The sequence below is a fragment of the Macrobrachium nipponense genome, chromosome 7 (genome assembly GCF_015104395.2).
Source record: "Macrobrachium nipponense isolate FS-2020 chromosome 7, ASM1510439v2, whole genome shotgun sequence".
NCBI lineage: Eukaryota > Metazoa > Arthropoda > Malacostraca > Decapoda > Palaemonidae > Macrobrachium > Macrobrachium nipponense.
The window spans coordinates 51,443,048-51,453,047 of record NC_061109.1 but is presented as its reverse complement, the minus strand read 5'-3'; the positions used below and the strand labels follow the sequence as shown (position 1 = coordinate 51,453,047).

The 10,000-nt window shown below is 36.0% G+C and overlaps 2 protein-coding genes across 5 annotated transcripts in view; one reads left to right on the top strand and one right to left on the bottom strand.

Moving 5' to 3' along the window:
- LOC135217350 (head-specific guanylate cyclase-like) overlaps window positions 1–10,000 on the top strand; it is a 999,777-nt gene that overhangs the window by 192,175 nt on the left and 797,602 nt on the right. The gene's annotated exons all lie outside the window — the stretch shown is intronic.
- LOC135217599 (guanylate cyclase soluble subunit beta-1-like) overlaps window positions 1–10,000 on the bottom strand; it is a 409,846-nt gene that overhangs the window by 65,717 nt on the left and 334,129 nt on the right.

The window sequence follows — 10,000 nt, the reverse complement described above, 5'->3', positions numbered from 1 at the left end:
TATATAATATATATATATATATATACATATATATATATATAATATATATAATATATTATATAATATATATATATATTATATAATATATACATATATATGTGTATGTATATATATATATACAGTAAGTCCTCGGGTTACGCCGGTCTCGACTTACGATGTTTCGTGGTTACGAACGCGCCCCCATATATAAAAAATAATATTTTGCGTCGTTCCGTCTTACGCGGTTTAGCGTCGTAAGCGACGTAAACAAACGCGAACTAGTTCCGGGCGCACGGCGGAAGAATACGCTTTGTGGGGGAGAGGACGGCGTCGCTTCGCTACGCTCATTCCTCGCCCATACGCCATTTTGGTTGTTTACACTGCCTCTCTCTCCTTCGTGTTGTATCGTTTTTGTAACTTTTTGCTCTTTGTTATGGCTCCCAAGCGCAAGGCGGACTCTTCTGATGGTAGTGCATCGAAGAAAAGAAAGGCCATCACCATGGAAATTAAAGTGGACATTATAAAGCGATCTGAGAAGGGAGAAACGCCAACAAACATTGGCCGCTCGCTTGGCCTTAGCCGTTCGACCGTTGCTACCATTATCAAAGATAAAGAGCGCATCGTTGAACATGTGAAAGGATCTGCTCCTATGAAAGCGACAGTGATAACTAAGCAGCGTAGTGGTCTAATAATTGAAATGGAAAGGTTATTGGTGCTTTGGTTGGAAGACCAAAATCAACGGCGTATCCCAGTCAGCCTTATGGTGATTCAGGAGAAGGCGAAAAGATTGTTTGAAGCGTTGAAAAAAGAAAAGGGGGAGGGAAGTGAAAGTGAAGAGTTTGTGGCTAGTAGGGGTTGGTTTATGCGATTTAAGGCTCGGGCCAATTACCATAACCTTAAAGTGCAAGGTGAAGCTGCTAGTGGGGATGAGAAAGCAGCGAGTGAATTTCCTAAAGCGTTGTCTGAGATAATTAAGGAGGGGGGTTATTCTGCTCAGCAAGTGTTTAACGTAGACGAGACAGGTTTGTTTTGGAAATGTATGCCTAACTGCACTTACATCGCCAAGGATGAGAAGTCAGCACCCGGTCATAAAGCCAGCAAGGAGAGGCTAACTTTACTTCTTGGGGGTAATGCTGCTGGCGACTTCAAACTGAAGCCCTTGTTGGTGTATCAGGCTGAAAATCCAAGGGCACTCAAGGGCATTTGGAAGGGTCAACTACCAGTAATTTGGAAGTCCAACAAGAAGGCATGGGTGACACTTGCAGTGTTTGAGGACTGGTTCGTAAACCATTTTGTTCCAAGTGTGGAGCGGTATTGCGCCTCCAAGGGTATCCCCTTTAAGGTGTTGCTAGTGCTGGACAATGCCCCTGGACACCCTGCCCAGCTGGGAGACTTCAACCCTAATGTCAAGGTGGTTTACCTTCCACCTAATACCACGGCCCTTTTACAGCCTATGGACCAAGGAGTGATTGCTTCGTTCAAGGCCTACTACCTACGAAGGACAATTGCTATGGCTTTACAGGCAACTGAAACCAAGAAGGACTTGACTCTGAAGGACTTTTGGAAATCCTACAAAACATCCTTGATGCTGTAAAGAACATTGCTAATTCCTGGGAGGAGGTTAAGCAAACAAACATGAATGGTGTCTGGAAGAAAATTTGTCCTCAATTTGTGAATGATTTCCATGGGTTTGAGGACACAGTTCAGCTAGTTGTCAAGAACGTTGTTGCCCTGAGTAAGGAAATCAATTTGGAGATGGAGGTTGATGATGTTACAGAGCTGCTGGAGTCTCATGGCGAGGAGTTATCTGCTGAGGACCTGATACAACTGGAGAAGCAGATGATAGAGGAAGAAGAAGAAGCACCCACCCCAGAGCCTAAGGCTTTCACAAGGCAGGACTTGACAAGAGGTTTTGCAGAGTTGCAGCAAGCGTTGTCAACTTTTGAGGCTCAGGATCCCAACTTGGACAGGTTCACTAGGGTTTCCAGAGGCGTCATGGATTTGATGCAGTGTTACAAGGAGATTTTGGATGAAAAGAGGTCGCTCTCTGTTCAGACTAACCTGGAGCAGTATTTTAAAAAGGTAGAGAGGCCTGCAGGAGATCCTGTACCCTCTACCTCAGCTGCCTCTGCTAATCCAGACTCGCCTGCCCCACAATCTCCAGCACCTTCTGAATGTTCTGCTAACCCCAGACTCACCTGCCCCAGTATCTCCAGCACCTTCTGTAGGTTCTGCCTCACCTAAAGACTCACCTGCCCCAACATCTCCAGTAGTATGTTCTGCCTCACCTCAAGAATCACCTGCCTCAGCATCTCCAGTAGTATGTTCTGCCTCACCTCAAGAATCACCTGCCTCAGCATCTTCTGGAGGTTCTTTTTCTCTTCACTAACCTCCCCCAGTCTCTCCAGCACCGCAGCTTCCTCTCCAGTGTGCAAGCCAATCAAATTAATAAAGGTAAGGAATTGTTCTCTCGTTGTTATTGATAGGTATTTACATTAAATCATGTGGTATTTTTCAATGTTCCGACTTACGCTGAAAATCGTGTTACGACGCATCTTAAGAACGGATCAACGTCGTAACTCGAGGACCCCCTGTATATATATATATATATATAATATATATATATATATATATATATATATATATGATATATAATATATATATATATATATATATATATATATATATATATATATATATATGTATATATATATATATATATATATATATATATATATATATATATATATATACATATATATATATATATATATATATATATACATATATACTATACATATCATACATATATATACACTATATATATATATATATATATATATATATATATATATATATATATATATATATATATATATATACACACACACACCTACTTAAAAGATGGAACTGCAGCTTTAGGTACATCTGATCAGGGAAACCATAGCGAAAGGCATCGTACTCGGGTACATTTATTTTGCCAACGTTTCACGACTAATAGTCGCATCCTCAAGGCTGCAATAAAGATATAAACGGAAACATCAAAACCACGCCCTGCATAATTCATAAAATATACGCAATATTTAGTAAAATTCAATGAACATCAGCATGTAGAAAATTGGAAAAATATAAATCCTTATACTTTTCGAGATAACTCACATTCAACTGGGACTTTGCCTAAGGTAAACAAATGCAGTCGACTTTAAAATTTGGCTACAAAGAAATATAGGTTCATGTCGAACTTGCCATACGTATTCTGGTTGAATTCAGGTTCTGTGCTTAGAGTCAGTATCAGATTTTCTCAAGCATGACTATTGATTGGTTTGTGTGAAACACTGTTCATTACAAGTTTATGTCACTGAAACACACGTGACTTTTTTATTCATAAATTTTGGCCTACAAAAATCAATCAATATTGTGTTCATTATACCATGGGAATAACTTGAGCCAAAGTGGAACTGTAGTTAATAAGTGCATCTGCCTTAGCTAAGATTCCAATCTAATTTTTTTTTCAATACAGTAATAAACGGCTATCACGAGAGATATAACTACCATAATATCGTGAGTGTAAGAAAAGTGTCATAGACTTCCCAATTAACTATTGTGGTGGAAATGGGTTGATACTGATTCTGAATACAGATAACGATTTTGATAGTAATATGTACGACAATGTCGATATCGGCTTGTAACCCGCTTTATAGACAACCGTATGTCACTGCATCTTAATTAAAGACCCCATTACGAATCCAGGCCAGGACAGATTTGCTTATCAGTTATAATTCGACAAGGGTGTATGTTATTTCCCGAGTGCGATTCAGTTCATATACTATATTGATATTCTTGTCTTAAAATATATATATATATATATACATCATACATACATATATATATTATATATATGTATATATATATATATCGTGTGAGAAGTTCTCCGAAGTTTAGAAAGGAAAAAGTCTACAGTTGAAGCTGAGTGCTCACAGATAATGTTGCCATACAGAAATATCGAGATGAAAATGTCCAATTACCTTTTATATACAAATAGTATATGTATCACATGAAGATATACGTCATTCATTGGTCTAATTACTCTTACATTCTCCATATTGCTAGTCTGTTCAAATCTTTTTATAACTGTGGAATACTTTTAATGTTAACAATCTTTAATATATGTATCTATATCTGTTGTAGTTCCGTAATGGATGATTATTTTCTAAAACATCGAACATATTTTTTTCTCTTTTGCAAGCTTATCAGATTAGAAATGAGGTAATCATCATCAAATTTAAATTAAAAACTCAATCTCCGGCATGTTTTTTCTGAGTGTACTAGCCTATTAAGGCGCTGGTTTTGAAATACGCAATTTGATGAAAGTCTGTGGTCCACGCTGAGGCTATTAAGACTGATCAAAGCTTCTCTCAATCTAATATTGAAATCGATGTGATAGGGTGTGGGTTGAGCCGTACGAAATCGGCAATCTTGAAGAAAATTAAAGCTAAGCTGAGAAACGTCTCATCTGACTTCCGAATATACACAGATAAGTGTTTAAGCTCAGCTTGGTAAGAAAATTCACTCGTCATATAATTTACCTGTAATCTTTCTTCAATCAGAGTGCCATCTTTCTTTAGGTCTGTTTTTTTTTTCGAAGGAAAATGATTAAGAAATAACTGTATGGATTGTAACGATGCTCTTCTCATTTGTAAAACATTAGATACCGTTTTTAATCCGGCAAAGAACAAATATTTTTCCATTCGACGAATTTCTCCAAAGAAAAATTTTCGTGATGTAGAGGAAATGTTTTTTTTTTTTTTTTTTCCATGAATGCATTGCACATTTATGTTTCGCGGTGCTCTGTGAAAGGTGGAATGTGAAAATTGTGCAATTTCTCCTGGAGACAAATTTATATTTATTGGTATTTACAATAAGGACCATGAGTAAAACTTCAGGCCCTCAGGGGTATTCCTTCATTTTCGACATTGTAAAAAAATGTGAAGTAACAATATCATAATTTCAACTGAAATTTGATGTGGATAAAGGGCACCAATACCAGAACATAACTGTACAGACATATCTGCTACATAGAATTTTCAGCTTGAATATATCCTCATCATCTTGATTATGATTTCCAAACTTGGAGCTCAAATATCCCATAAGTGAAAATACGAAATGTATTATCCTTTGAAATGGGTGGTATTTATTTATTTATTTATTTATTCATTTATTTATTTTAATGGCATAATGGTGAAATTCGGTAGCCGTGAGGGCAGATAAAGACCATACATTAGATCAGAAAATTTGATTAAAATACTTCCTTTGGGTCGTTAGGTCCCAAGATCAGAGAGTTTATCCAAAAATCAAGCAAGAATTGCGTGCAATAGTTTACTTTAGTGTGTTTATGTTTCACCTAATTATAAAAGAGGAGTTATAATTATTCCCCTCTGATTTTGGATTGTTAAAAAAAATAAGTAAGTAAAATAACATGGGGAAGCTGATGTATTTCGACTGTAAAAATCTGTATCAAATCTGTTACCTAATCTCAGTTATTTCTTCTAAAGGCAGCTCAAGGGTTTAGATGGACTCTTAGCTATTTTAAATATCTACCAGCTAATAATAGATGCTTCTAGTGTATTTGTGTAAGAAATCTTTCAATTAAATGAAGAATTTAGAGTCGAAAACCTTAATGCCATTTATTTGAATGAAGTTTTAGAAGGTGTTTGCTTCTACTTCAAGATCATATGCTTCGCATGAAATTTATTGGAAAGGTGAACATTCTATTACCGTGTCCTAAAATTGCTCTTGTTGACTGAAGAGTCAGAATTATCATAGAATTTATCATTCCTATTTGTAACGAAGAATATGACTTTCTGAGATAAAACCTACCGTAAAAAAGAAGCATTTCAGTGTCTGGCTAGACCGTCGATTTATTAGAATTCGTAAACACAAGGCCATTTTTCAGCGATGACAGTTTCGAAAGCAAACAAATCCCAGTGACGAATTATCAGACCGGACAACAGATCGTGAAGAATTGCAGTTTGGAGAGACTTTTTGTATGTGCGCCATCGCTCATGATTGCTCCGTCTACATTTCAACAAGAATGACTCCACATGCCTTACTGCATGTATGGGAATAAATGTAAGACCGCATTGCATATTCATAAAATATTTAAATAGTGGATTTATGAAGATTATGCAAAAGACACAAAGTATATCGCTGTTAATTTGACTAAAATGGAGTGAAGTACATTCTAACACATGGTTACAACTATACTGGCTGTCCCACTTATTCAGTTATTGCTGTAATGACTGTCCCTTTTATCCAGATACTAGCTGACCAACCCAGCGCTGCCCGGGAAAACTGAATGAAAATCTCTCTCTCTCTCTGTTTCCTGTTAGGATAGTTGCTTCAGTTACATTGCCCAGCATTTTTGAAGATTTATATTTCACCGTTTCTCACCCCCATTCCTATTGGGGCTGAACTTGGACTTGAAAGGCATCAGAAGGGTCTCAGTTCATCTACGCAACATCAAAAACTATTAATTAGACAGTAATATCCAGAATTTTTGACAATTTATTTTTCACCCCCTCTCAAACCCCCTTCCTATCGGGGCTGAAGTTGGACTTAAAGGGCATCAGGAGTGTCACTCTTCATCTCAGTGACCTTGAAAACTATAAATTAGACTATCATATCTGTTGTTTTCAGTTATTTTGACATGTAATCCCATTCCCACCCCCCTTCTCATCCCCCCTTTCCTGTTGGGCCTGAAATTGGACTTGAAGGTATTTGTGAGTGTCACTATTCATCTCGGCAACATCAAAAACTATGGATTAGACAATAGTGTCTGTCATTTTCGTTTTTTAAACATATATATCACCCCTTTCTCCTCAGCGGCATGGTTGGTATGGTATTAGCATCCCACCTTGCTGGTCGCGGGTTCGATTATCGACCATTCCATTGAGGAGTGGGAGATGTGTATTTCTGGTGATAGAAGTTCACTCTCGACGTGGTTCGGAAGTCACATAAAGCCGTTGGTCCTGTTGCTGAATAACCACTGGTTTCATGCAACGTAAAAGCACCATACAAACAAACACCCCTTTCTCAACCCTCTGTCAGGGCTGAACATGGAATTGAAGGGAATTAGGAGTGTCATTGTTCACCTCAGCGTCCTTGAAAACTATGGATTAGGCACTAATATCTGTCGCTCTAGGTTATATATTTTACTTGTCACTCCCTTCCCACCCTCCTTCCTATTGGGGCTGAAAACTTGACCTTAAACTTTGGGTTAGTCACTAATATATGTCGTTTTCAGTTATTTTTACTTTTCACCCATTTCCCACCCCCATCTCCCGCCTTTGGTGCCAGTGATGTCATACCCTTACAGCATTCTTTCCCAGATGTTAAGTTATATGTATACCAAGTTTGGTTGAAATTGCTGTGTGTGTGTCAAAGTGTATGTGGCACTTACAACCGCACATGAATACATACATACATACATCTATTATTTCATAATATATATAGATTACTGTATTTTCTGTCCCTTTAATCAAAATGTTACTGTGGTGACTGCCTCTTTTATCCAGACATTACTGTTCTGACTGTCCTTTTTTTCCTAGATGGTCAAGCGGTTACAACATAAGTTACAAAAGGGAGGGGAACGGGGAAGGGGGTACGGATTTGAAACCTACTCTGTTATCTAAGTTGGGTCATAATACGGCCACGGGCCAAATTTTGTCTAATCGGTCTAGCGGTTCAGATTTCTGTAGCGCACAAACATAGACAAACATACAAACCCACATACAAGCCCACATGCAAACATTCACTTTTATATATGTATATGTATGTATATGTATATATATATATATATATATATATATATATATATATATATATATATATGTCATATCACATTTCCGTGATTCATATACATATATCGAGCTACAATGTCCTTTAATATCTAATTCGCTCTACCTCGGAATAAAAAAATATATTTTTCATATATGCTTAACCGAAGGGGAATTTTTTTCTCGATAATAGACTTGCCTGGACCGGGCCGCGAACCCACGGAGCCTTTCAAATCCAGGAACGTCATTGTAGTAGGTAAAGCTTCACTGACGTTCCTGGATTTGAAAGGCTCCGTGGGTTCGCGCCCCGGTTCAGGCAAGTCTATTATCGAGAAAAAATTCCCCTTCGGTTAAGCATATATGAAAATATATTAATTCCGAGGTAGAGCGAATTAGATATTAAAGGACATTGTAGCGAGATATATATATATATATATATATATATATATATATATATATATATATATATAATATATAAAGTGAAGCTTACGCAAATCCTTCTTGTACATGTAGCGTTGTAAAATTGTAAAATGATTGCTTTCTTTTTCCTGGGAATATTGAAACCAGTAAATGAATATATGTCATAGATCCAAATAATGGCTCATTTATGAAATTTAGTCTAGTCTGACCATCTGAGTAAATGAAATAAACTTGAAAAGAAAGAGTATTTCTGAAAAAAAGTTACTGTGCTGTTAAAATATAAATGCCAGGTCAATTTGTAGTAAAAATATAAATGCCATGTCAATTTGTAAAAAAAAAAAAAAAAAAAAAAAATATATATATATATATATATATTATATATATATATATATATATATATATATATATATATATATAATAGAGAGAGAGAGAGAGAGAGAGAGAGAGAGAGAGAGAGAGAGAATATCTTTTGTTACAAGTTGCCATGACAATTATGTTCTAACAGCATAGTAATATATATATATATATATATATATATATATATATATATATATATATAATATATATATATATATATATGTATGTATGTATATATAATCATATATATATATGTATTGTATTGTATTTTTTTTTTTGTAACAAGTTGACTTCTTTGAGAGCAAAATATGAAGCCAGTTCACCGGTAATTGAGAAACAAGAATTAGAAGTAATCATGGAACCTTTACTATTTATTTGTTTCTTTATTTATGCGGAGTAATCATATCATTGAGATTTTTATTAATGCATAACACGAGTCTTATATTTAACTTTCACACGATAACTAACAGAATTTTTGTGACCCAATTTCCTTCTTGTAAATCAGTTTATTAGGAAGCAGAGATGGGAAATGTGACGGAGGAGGAAATGTCAGGCTTCGGCTTCATTATGTGACGAAAATCTGATTATGTGAATTTGTAATGTTACAACTCCAAAGAATAGTGCGTTACGAAATTACCCAGAACGTCGTATCTTTCAACTAACTATATTAGCGGTAATATGTTCCAACATTTTCCGTGTCCTTTGTAGGGGAAGCTTATTTGCTTTGCTGGCATAAAGAGCTGAATCATAATGGACAATCTACCGGTTATTATGCGAAGTTGTTTCTCTAATGAAGTGAGAATACAATGGATTATCATTAAAAGAACTAAGGCCATTGCTTGACTGTAAATACTGTAATTCAGTAATGATGGTATTTATATACATCTAAAATAAAGCGCATAGACATGATGGATTTGATTTACCTGATGGTATTGTTTCACAAATCGCTAATATTTTCTAATTATCTTTTGTAATTGGAGTTGATTTGATTTGATATACTTTATTTTCTTCCACTGTTTGCTAAAGCAGAATTGGTCTTTAGTGGCCTTAGTGGCCCGGTGATAAAATCTTATATAAGAGCGACTTAATTCTTTGTTAAAAGAGGTGAATCACAGTTTAAATACATCTACTTGTATTCAGCTAAAATAGCAAATCGATGTTATCTACTCAATTCATTACCTCTTACCGGCCATAATTTGATTTTGCGCTTTCGTCCTGTCAAGAAGCCTTAGAAAAGTCCGCGTTGTTACAGGAGACATTATCTCACTTATCTAGGAGTGAAGAACTATGGCTTCTCTTAGCGGATCAGAAAGCCTACTTTGATCGGATTGTAGTTATTTTCGCTTTCGTTTATTGTTTATTGTTATTTTTCTTTCATAGCTTTTTATCCACTTATCTGGAGTTGAGTT